We start from the raw sequence: 10,333 nt of genomic DNA on the forward strand, positions 1-10,333 counted from the left end.
CTATGGAATTAACTGAGCTGAAATCTCTTACTTTCTTGGGTGCTGCTGCTTTTGAGTTTATGGCCATACACTTCAGATACTTTCTTGAAAGGCTTCGTGGGAGAAGGCTGTAGAATCTACAGAGAAAGTTATTTCCAAGATTACTTGTAAATTTGAATGCTATTATATTTTACTAACATCTTGCTGTGCTCTTGGGAAAAGGAGTGGCAAAATCCAGGTGCCATTTGATACTGCTATAGTAGCTACAGTGGGCAGGAGCTTCGCTGATGTGTTGTGAGGTAGGGTTTGGGGGAAGCCTTCTCGGCTCTGGGGACTTCTCTAAGTAGATATGCTTCATAATCTGCTATCAGAAAACAGGTAGGGTGAATTCTTTCTCACAATATTTAACTGTGCTCAAGCTCGGATCTCTGCTTGTTTTAAGCAGATGGATATTTATGAAATGTAAGTAGTCCACCTGGAGTGACTCTTCTAAAAACTGATCTGTAGGCCAGATGTTCAGAGGCAACAAATGTACAGAGTTTCAAGCTGACTCATTAGCTATTGCTGACTAGAGATCTTAAATTTATTATCTTATAGATATCTCAGGGGAGTATCTCAGGGAATGTGTTCAAAAGAAAGTCTTCACTAACAGTAAACATGATTCTTGTTTGCCCATGTAACTCTGGTGCAGCTTAGCTGGAGTTTTGAATCTGGTTGCAGGAGCTAGCAGGGATGTTATACTCTGCACAGTAGTTCTGAAATTGTAGGCTGAGGAAGATGTGTTCGTATTCTATGTGTATCTGTGTTCTTAATGGCAAAGGGCACTGTCTGCATGCATCAGCAGTTCCTGCGTTGTTGTGGACGGCATAACATGCGGCTCTGGGACTTCTCTTAAGCAAACAGCTGTAATGCAAGATAGATGATAACAGAGTTAGACTTCTGCAAGGTCTTGTTAAGGAAATCTTAGCGTCCCCAATAAATGTGTTCGAGGTAAAACTACTCTACTACAATCCTTCTTCGTAGTTTTAAATGGTATTTCCTTAGTAAAAGAGCACTACGATGTGAATGTAACACATTTTCTTAATTATTCAAGATTTTTTTCCCTTAACATAGATAAAGATCAGATTCTGTGAAAATAGAAAAGTTTTATACTTGCATATTTTACTGAAACATGTTAGGTGGCTTTGTTTGTGCAGTGCTCCTAAAACTGGATGTTTGAAAAGGGGTCCTGCTTAACTGTTTGAGATGATGTTTCCATATTTCGGTGCTGGAGTTATGCTAATCATAGTTGAAACAAACTGAACTGATCTGTTAATAGAAGAACAGAGAAGTGCTTGCCAGTGATCTTCCTGTAGGCAAATGTAGATTGTAAAAATATATGTGCATATTCACAATTCTGCTAAGGCTGACTCTCGATGTTTCTCCGTCTTTCGCTTATATAAATCAATAGTTTGAGTTAGTCATCAACTAGATAAGCAGTCTTGGCTTTAGGCATTCAGTTGTGTACCAGCACAACTATCTGTGCTGCTGAGACAGAGATTAATGTGGAAACAGGATGAGGCTGCTGAGGGTGATTATTGCCTCAGTTACCACTGCTGCAAAGAAATGTACATAACTGTCATTTGTACTTGCAATTGCCTTTTGGGCAAATTTTAGGGAATTTAGAATTAAAGGGGTGCTTTAGAAGTATGTATCAAAGATAGGTCTGCAGGAAAAGTTCAGAATAGCTTTTGTAACTGCTTTCTAGACATACCAGAAGTCAGCTTTTCAATGCTGTAACTTAGATCCACTGTCTGTGAGCTAATATGTAAGAGCGTGGACCTAATTTAGAAAGTGAAGGCCATACTGTTGTTGAGCTTTAGAACAGTACAAAATACTGTGCTAATAGTGTTCCTGTTGGAAATTCAGCCTTGAGTAGTTTAGATGACTAAGTTGCAATAAAAGGTTGAACCACAAATGTAAAACTTCTGAACTAAGTTTTCACCAGAACCCCATATAAGTTTAGTCCAAGGTGTTTGTCAACTCTGTGGATCAGTGACATCTTAAATGTAGTAGAAAGATACCACTGTGTCTTTTATCAAACCCTAATATTAGTTAAACAGCTTCAAAAAGAATGAACAACTTAAATTGCTTCATAGGATTCTTTTGTTGTTGTTTTAGACTTCTGTTTTTCTCCTCCTTCCTTTAGCTGTTGTAATGATTATAATTTCAATGTTTCTTCAGTATTGGAGGGAACCCTTCTCCCCCCTCGGCCCTCCAAAATGAAGACTGTGCTCAGTTTTGGTTGATTAATGATGCTTTTGTTTGGAACCAAGAAGCACTTGGCAAATGCATAGATAATTCATTATGGTTTTATTAGAAAGGATAGATGGACAGCGCTCTCTTTCGAATGACAGTTGTACATTGTCTCAAGTCATTATTCTGAAGCTAACTCATGGTTTTAGTTCAGGCTGTTTGTCATATGGGTTGTAGGTTTTGTCACGTAGGTTAGAGAAGAGCAACTGTATGAACTTGTGGTGCATCTAGCGTACTCCCTTGGTGTATACTCTTACTCTACTGTAAAATTGAGTAGCTTAATTTATTTGTGAGTAAAGGGATTTTATCTTGCATTTGCCAGATACTGGTGGCATGCAGTTGGGAAGTAGCTGTATGCTAGCTATACTGTGGTAATTTATAGCATAGCTCATTTTCCTCTCCCCTTAGTACTATTTGCTTCTGCAGAGTCTTTAACGGGCTTCTGCATGAACCAATTTACATGCAACTCGGATGATTTCAGTAGTGGTAGTAATGTGATGTTGTAAGGTCAAATACAGAAACATAAGATCTTAAACTTGCTGCTGTTTAGGCAGTGAGATTTCCTTTAGGGAGCAATGGTTTGATGGTCCCTGAAAGGTGAGAAGCACAGCTGGTAGTGAGTCAGAATAAAAACAGACTATTACTGGTGCCTCCTTGACCAGAGTCTGGAAGACTTAGGAGGATTGAATGTAGTAGTGTCTTTGTCTTGAACATTATGATTCAGCTTGAGGACTATCAGTCATCAAGGATATTAAATATGTATTTAGTCTTCAGAAAGACCAGTATTTGATGCCTACCTTTCTGTAGAATAAAATGGTATGATTCCTCAAATTTTTCAACTCTTGCCTGCCTATTTTTTTAATGTGCTTACTATTGAATATTAGTTTTCTTTCTTTAGCAGTGATTTACTTAAGATAGCTTTGGAGTTGTAATCTTTTCCTTTAAGAGAAAGTAATGTAAATGTGGTAAAATTCAAATTCTTTAATAGTCAAGGCATGTTTCAGTTATACTCGATTAAAAACTATTGAGTTGTAGAGTACTAGTATCTAGTAAGAGTTTGTATCTTAGTAGCAAAATCAATAAAAGTTGACTGAAATAGCTTAGTCCTACTTAAGTATTAAGTGTTTAGCTACCCCCAAACACTTAAGGAGCCCAAATAAAATCCTTAGCACAGTTTTGTAATTCTGTTAAGCCTTAAGCAGGAAGCATTCAGTTTTATACTTGTGATCTAATTTATGATTGACATTGGCAATCTAGATAAAACCACTTTGTGTGGTTGTGAATTTGTGTGGTCTTGTGCATTTCCGACACCCGAATTATTGGGGGCTGGGAAGAATAGGTTGTTATCTCAAAGCTGGTTCATGAATCCCGTCTTTCATTCGGAAAAAAGTGCAGCTTATTTGGGGAGGTGGGAGTTCCTACTGTGCAGATGTAAGTAGGAGTAATGTCCCCCTTTTGTGCAGTATTTAGTGTAGAGTATATCTTAAGATGTTTCCGTCTTTTGAAACACTTAATACTCATATTTCTCACTTCTGATAACTGGTGTAGACAGAACTTATGCAAATAGCAGCATATTTTAAGGTATTATGCTCTTAGTCTAAAATTTCTATCTTTGAATCTACCCTAAAGAGAGCAATCTGTAACCAGGCTAAGTGAATATTCTCACTTCTTCTGTAGAGCAGAAGAATTTGGTGGGGGTCAAGCCTGTTGCTTCTCGGAAGTGTAATGTTTGTCTTCTGGTCTACTTTTGTGGGCTAGCAGCTTCTAAATGCTGTTGGAGTAGCATCAGAAGAAATGAGTCTCTTGAGCACTTTATCCTGCCAGCATGCTGTAGCCTGGTGGTTAAGGGGATCATCTGAAGGTGGGAAACACTGAGAGTTGAGTTCTGGTCTCTAATTCTGTTTGCATGCCCTAATTGCTGATATGCTCAAGAAAAGACAGTTACGCTGTTTTCTGCAACTCTGTGAATTGGTGCATTTTGGATTTATTTATTTTTTGTTTAGTTTTGTTTCATTTTTTTCCTGAAGTTCTCAGATGTGGATTTTTTTGGGGGGGGGGNGGGGGATAAACTTCTTAACTGTTTTGAGAGGGGATTTTGACAGTCCAGCACAACTATAAATAGTCTGGCTTGAGAGCTGCCTTGAGTTTACTGCAGATTTGCTGTTTAGCTCTTTGGAGAAAAAAGAATCTTTGGAGTTCATTAATGATTGAGTGCATACTGCTTAAGGTATAGTTTCTCAATACTCTGAGCAAATCTAAATTGGCAGCGCAGCTGGCTGTGCTTTTCTGGCATTAGCTCTTTTCTGAGTCTCCTCTGGAGATGTTCAAGGCCCGCCTGGATGCAACCCTGTCTAACACTCTAGGTGACCCTGCTGAGCGGGGAGGTTGGACTAGATGATTTCCAGAGGTCCCTTCCAACCTTACCGATTTTGTGATCCTGTGATTCCGAAGATGGTTCAGGGAGCTGAACTGACAGGAAGTAATTTACTTTTGCTGACTTAGTTTGATGGCTGAAACCATCCTGTTACAGTGTCAGCTGAGAGAATGTTGGGGAAAATAGAGGGCTTGCTGCTGTCTGGCTTTACTTGCATAAAGCTTTAGTGAAGCTTTAAGATTCTTCAGACAGAAGAAAAATATTCTTTCTTTCCTTTTTTTTTTTTTTTTTTTTTTTTGATTTTAGAGCTCGCAGAATGGAAACACAGCCTTTTTCTATTCAGAAATATTTTACAAGCAAGTCCGTCACCTGGCTCCAGTGCAACCATATTTTTTTTTTTTTTTTTCTTTTTTCCCAAGAAACTTCTTGCTTATGAGAATCCAGGAAACATAGATACAATTCCGTGGTTTAAAACAGCATTTGGTGTTCTGAAGAGTCAAGCCGTAATCAAATGTGGTCATAACTCCATTCTCCTGTCAGTGGTCTTGCAGTCAAGGTCTGCAGTATATCCCGTTTATCCCTCATTCCACTCATGAGAGCTCACTAGGCTTTTGGAATATGTGTTGTAATCATAGCACACTTAAAATCATCAGTCTTACAATAAGCCTTGTATTTTCCTCATGCCCCAGACAAAGCTGGCCGTTATCCAGAATTTTTCCTGTGATAGTTCCTTCTACCAGTGTACTGTCATGGTAACTTTTGTGAGATGCAGGGGTTTATGAGATTAAATATGCAGTCTCTGATCCATTAAGGAATTTGGGCATTTGTGTCCTGTTCAAAACAATGGAATTTAGATACCTAGATGTTTTGGTACATGTGCATGTTTGTATTGCTACTTATTGGCTACTTTTATATTTTAAGCTGATTTTATTATTAATTTTTATAAGCTGCTTTAAAGATGTATAGTGGTGCCTATTTTTGAGGAGCTGAAATGAAATGCTTTTATAACTGAAACTTAAGGATGTATGTATATACAAGACAATTTCAGAGAGCTTACAATCATACATGCTGCACTTGAATTTCAGTTTTGCCAATCTCACTGAGTGTACTCTGTCATATAGGCAGGTTAATAAAATTAAGGGAATGGTACTGTTATGTTAGCAGGCATGCAAAGGCTGTACTTAAATTTAGGGACTTAAAAATCATCTAGTCTATACTTGACATTCAAGATGCTGGTTTGTGTTACTGAATGAATTTTTTTTTCTCCTAACATGACTCTTTAATATGCTGGTTAGAGCATGTGCAGGAGGGGTTTTGACATCCAGATTTAGTGTTAGTTCAAGCATTTCTGTTCAGGAAGGACATATTCCTGAAAAAAATGATGTACAAGTCTGTTGTATACTATCCAGAGTAGCTAACTACTTTCTTTGTTTCTTTCTAGGAAATACCAAAATAAAGCAGATGTTTTGTCCTGTACTGTTATCTCAAGGTTTTGCAAGTCATTCTGTTACGTGCTTCTTGGCAGCAGGAATGTAAACTAATTTTTTCAGCACTGAACTAGAACCTTGACAGGGTTGTGGCTACAGGTAAGAACAAATTCTCCCTCTTAGAAATTTATGGGATGGTATAATCACTTATACTTTGACTGTGTTATAACTATATATTTGTATTTGACTAAGAATTTAACGTAAGTTTTAAAATAGATTGGATAAAACATGGGATTTTCTTCTTTAAATGCATTTGTATCTTGCGTAATTTTGTTTTCTGTAGTGTAGCTTTCTGTGGAAAGCACCATTTTTTTAAAAATGGAAAAACTATAGTTTTTTCAAAACACAAATATGTGCTGACCCAGATTTTGAGGAAGGTATTTTCTCAAAAGACCGTGCAGTGTCAGTCAGTAAAATTCTTGAAGCTTTTTGACACTATGCGCTGAGATCAGCGTCCTGTCTATGTGCATGGTTCTTTTCCCCTCAAGGCTTGTACTTCCTTAAATGAGCTGCTAGCAGCAGTACTGCTAAAGTTACCTTTTAAATCAGTAACAGAAAATCTATTAATAGTTGTTACAAGTCTACTCTAACTTCAACTTTTGAATGCCTTTTTCAAGGGGAAAGGTTGGTGTCTTCTTCCAGGTCAGTGTGAATGTTTCAGCAGCTTGTTTTCTGGCATAACTTTATCTGACAAAATGAAGCAAAGTGAAGGAGAGAACTGTTCTCCCACTACTAGGTGATTGTTCTTGACTGTATGCGAGGTGTTAAAATCTGCATTATTTTCCTTTGTTTAAAACTGACAAATTTTTTATGTTACAAAACTAAATTAAAAAACCGCAATAAAAAAACCACGAATACTTATCAAAGGCTGCATGCTTTATTTTGTATGTTTCTGAGTAACTTACTCCCTGTTTTTTAAATTGAGTATGTGATTGAAGATTATTAATAAAATCACTTTACTGCATATGCTGAATCAGCAGAACTGTGATTAGTGTTTTAGTCTTAGTTTTACATTTTGGTATCTTTGCCAGTAAGATTTGATTGCTTTAAGCTGCAACTGTTGTTAGTGGCAGAACCAGAATCTAGAATATTGATATCAAGTCATGCAATATGTCCTATTAGATGGGATGATGTGTAGGTCAGTAACAGGTTTGTGCCAGGGAGGAGACTTGAATTCTGTAGTTGCTGCAGTAGAAAAAAGGTACAAATGTGTTTTTGTTTTTGCTGATTAAAATTTTTGTGCTTCAGTTGCACTGATGTAGCAGTTAAGTGAAGAGTGTGTTCTATGTTGGGCAAAAAAGGGCAAAAATCTTATGATGTGCAAGGCATAGACTAACTTATGTTGGAAGGCACCTCTAGCATTCATCTACCCTATCCCTTGTGTCAGATTTTTTCAGCAATTTTCTACAGTGGTTTTGCAGACTTGCTACAGATTCCAGTTTTCTGTACCTGTTTAGGAACAATTTATTGATAATATTGAGCTTATCGTTCATTGCCTTCTTACTCTCACATCTGAAATTTTTATTAAACAAAGTTGAAAAGGATAAGGAAGTCATTTGTCCTAAATGTCCAATTTAGGATAGAGAAGAAATAGTATTTAGTGACATACTATTTCATGCTAATGAAGAATATAGTAAATTCTTCAACTTTTAATGCAAGTTATATATTGGCTAAACACTGTTTCCCTTCAGAAGCTTAGGTGCCATTTCTTTAAATATTGGTCAAACCTGGCAGCTGGTAGTTAAATTTATGATTGAGAAGGGATAAACTAAATTTAACTCAAAAAATGGCTGATTTTTTTTAATTAAATTTAGAGCAGGAAAAATGGTTCTGTGTAGAAATAGCTGTTTTTTAATTAGGAAGTAATTGTTTTTGTATTAGATCAATGTTTTGTTGTATCCAAGTGCCTCTCTTTGGAGAGAGATCCAAGTCTCTCTTTGAATAGCCAGGTAAAGAAATGAGAACATGCCTATTGGCTATGGGAAGTATGAGCTGATACGGACAAAGAAAAGGAATTTGTTAATATTGTGTGCATATAAATCTTTATAGCAGACTTGGCATAGTGTGGGCAGTAGTAAGAAATAAGAGTACAGTGCAATCCTGTAGCTACTATAATAAAGCCACACCTGGTTGCAGAGTCCATGTTAAGATCAGAAAATGACTGCAGAGTTGATAAGCCTGGAGTTTTAATATCTAATTTAACTAAGTAGACCTATTCAATTGGGTGCCTGTGCAACAAACTCCTACTTCAGGAAAGTGATGCAAGGGCATGAATACTGACTCAGCAAGCTAGCTAGCAGCTAGCTTGACTCTTAGAGACTTTAGCCTTCACTCTGTTCCCATGCAGTTACTGTGCTGTTGGAGCCATGGCTGTGCTAGAGGCAATAGCCCGTTTTCTCTGCTGTTGTACTTAGTGAACCAGCTTGGGTATTTATACATCTTTTTTGTATGGTTAATCTGTAACTCAGATAAACTGCTCACAGATCATATTTCCCAGGCTTCGTAGTATTTGGAGAAAATTTAATAAAGAAAAACTGAAATTATTACCTGGAAAATTAAGATGTGTGAAATTCAGTGAAGCAATTGACTATTTCAGAATATTTCCCCACTGTGAGTGACATCTGCTTTCATCATCTTCAGTAAGTTCCTAGCTGTGGTGCGCATGTGACCTAGGAGCTGCTGAATGTTAGAAGTCACAATGGCAAACACAGAATTATGTGTTAGGATGAGCGTTGCATGTTTTTTTTTTTTTTTGTTTTGTTTGCTTATGGCCACAAAACTATGTGCATTTGACTTATTGCAACTTAAGTAAGGGTGAAGCATATATACTGATAAGTCTGGTGCCTGCAAAATGCATTTTGACCTGAGTGCTGATGTCTTTGTATTATTTGCTGTGGTTGCAAAGCTAGACTGAGTCCACTTTCAAGTTTTCTGTGGATTTCATCCTGTATGTCTGAGTTGATCTCTAACTGCGACTACCAAACTGCATTCCAGGAGAATAAGAAGCCACAGCGTAAAGGTATGCAACTCATCCATGAGAGACTCTTGTATAAGCTGAGCTTGAAGGTCTCCAGTTATGTAATTTAACCTATTTTTCAATAATAAGATTACCAGAAAGCAGAATATGAAGTGAAGAATATGCCTGTGAAAAGGCAAATTTTAAAATATTTTAAATTTTGCTTTTCAGATACACTCACAACATACAAAGTGAATATATTTGTTTTTTAAGCTCTTTGCGCACACTTGATTTTTCATGCGGTTCTACTTAACACCAGTACGTGGACTTGGATGCTTGGTAGTTACAAGACTTCATAGTATAGAGCATAATTTAAACTGATTTTTTGAGATGCCGAAAGCTATGAAGTGACCTGTAGAGATGCTCTTCCCCCCTCCCCCCCCCATACAATATCACCACCACTGGGGCAAATTAAGGTTTGTGAGTGTTTTTTAACTTCATACTTAGTTTGTTTTATTTTAAATAACAGTAAACATCATTTCCTGGTGTCTTACTGCTTGATCTGGAATTGAGAATGTTCAGTCACCCTGTGCCCTTAACTATATTCTGGTATTTTATCAGTGATTTAAGTGTATGTATCCAACTCTTAATGTACCTCAAGCGCTAAAACACGGAGCTTCCCTGAAATGTATCTTCAGAAATATAATCTGATCAACAATGATGTTGGACTTCCAACTTTCAATGGACCAAGCTATCCAAAGCTTACTAGACAGACCACAAACATGCATGTTTTCTGATGTTAATGGAAAAAAGGCTAAAAGGGCTCTACTATTAAATCTTGCTCTTGATATTGCCATCCTCTTGGATCTGCTGGCCTAGCTGCTTACTTTTAAATTTACTGCAGTCAAAGTAGCAAAGTTTGAAAATGTTAAAGCTAACCTTGCTCCTCTTCAGTGGAACAGTTTAAAGAGTAATAGCAAAAACATCTCAGCCAGCAGTTCTGAGAGGGGAAGAAAAAAAGTTACTGGTACAACGTAGTGGTGACTAGTTGCAGCAAAGCAGAAGTGATATTTTCAGATGTTGCTACTGATGTTGAAAAAGAATGAGAATCCACAAACTCACATTAAGCCTGTAATTGTTTTGTACTTCCACACCAATTAAAGTAGCTGCAGTATATTCTCAAATAGTGTTTCTTGCCTGTTTAACATTGCTGCTTTAAAGCTAAGTGTGTGGGTTTTTTTT

General features: G+C 37.1%; 1 protein-coding gene across 6 annotated transcripts in view; it reads left to right on the forward strand.

The window, feature by feature from the left end:
- Positions 1-10,333, forward strand: part of PPM1B (protein phosphatase, Mg2+/Mn2+ dependent 1B) — a 69,746-nt gene that overhangs the window by 21,251 nt on the left and 38,162 nt on the right. For 5 of the 6 annotated variants that reach the window (XM_085315860.1, XM_085315857.1, XM_085315856.1 and 2 more), the window contains one exon: positions 6,090-6,234. The gene's annotated coding sequence lies outside the window, so the exon portion shown is untranslated. Of the gene's footprint in view, positions 1-6,089; positions 6,235-9,044; positions 9,155-10,333 lie in introns of all 6 variants that reach the window. The other variant, XM_085315858.1, reaches the window with a different exon arrangement.

This window comes from Rhea americana, unplaced genomic scaffold (assembly GCF_003343005.1).
Source record: "Rhea americana isolate MKP2758 unplaced genomic scaffold, rheAme1 scaffold_44, whole genome shotgun sequence".
Lineage (NCBI taxonomy): Eukaryota > Metazoa > Chordata > Aves > Rheiformes > Rheidae > Rhea > Rhea americana.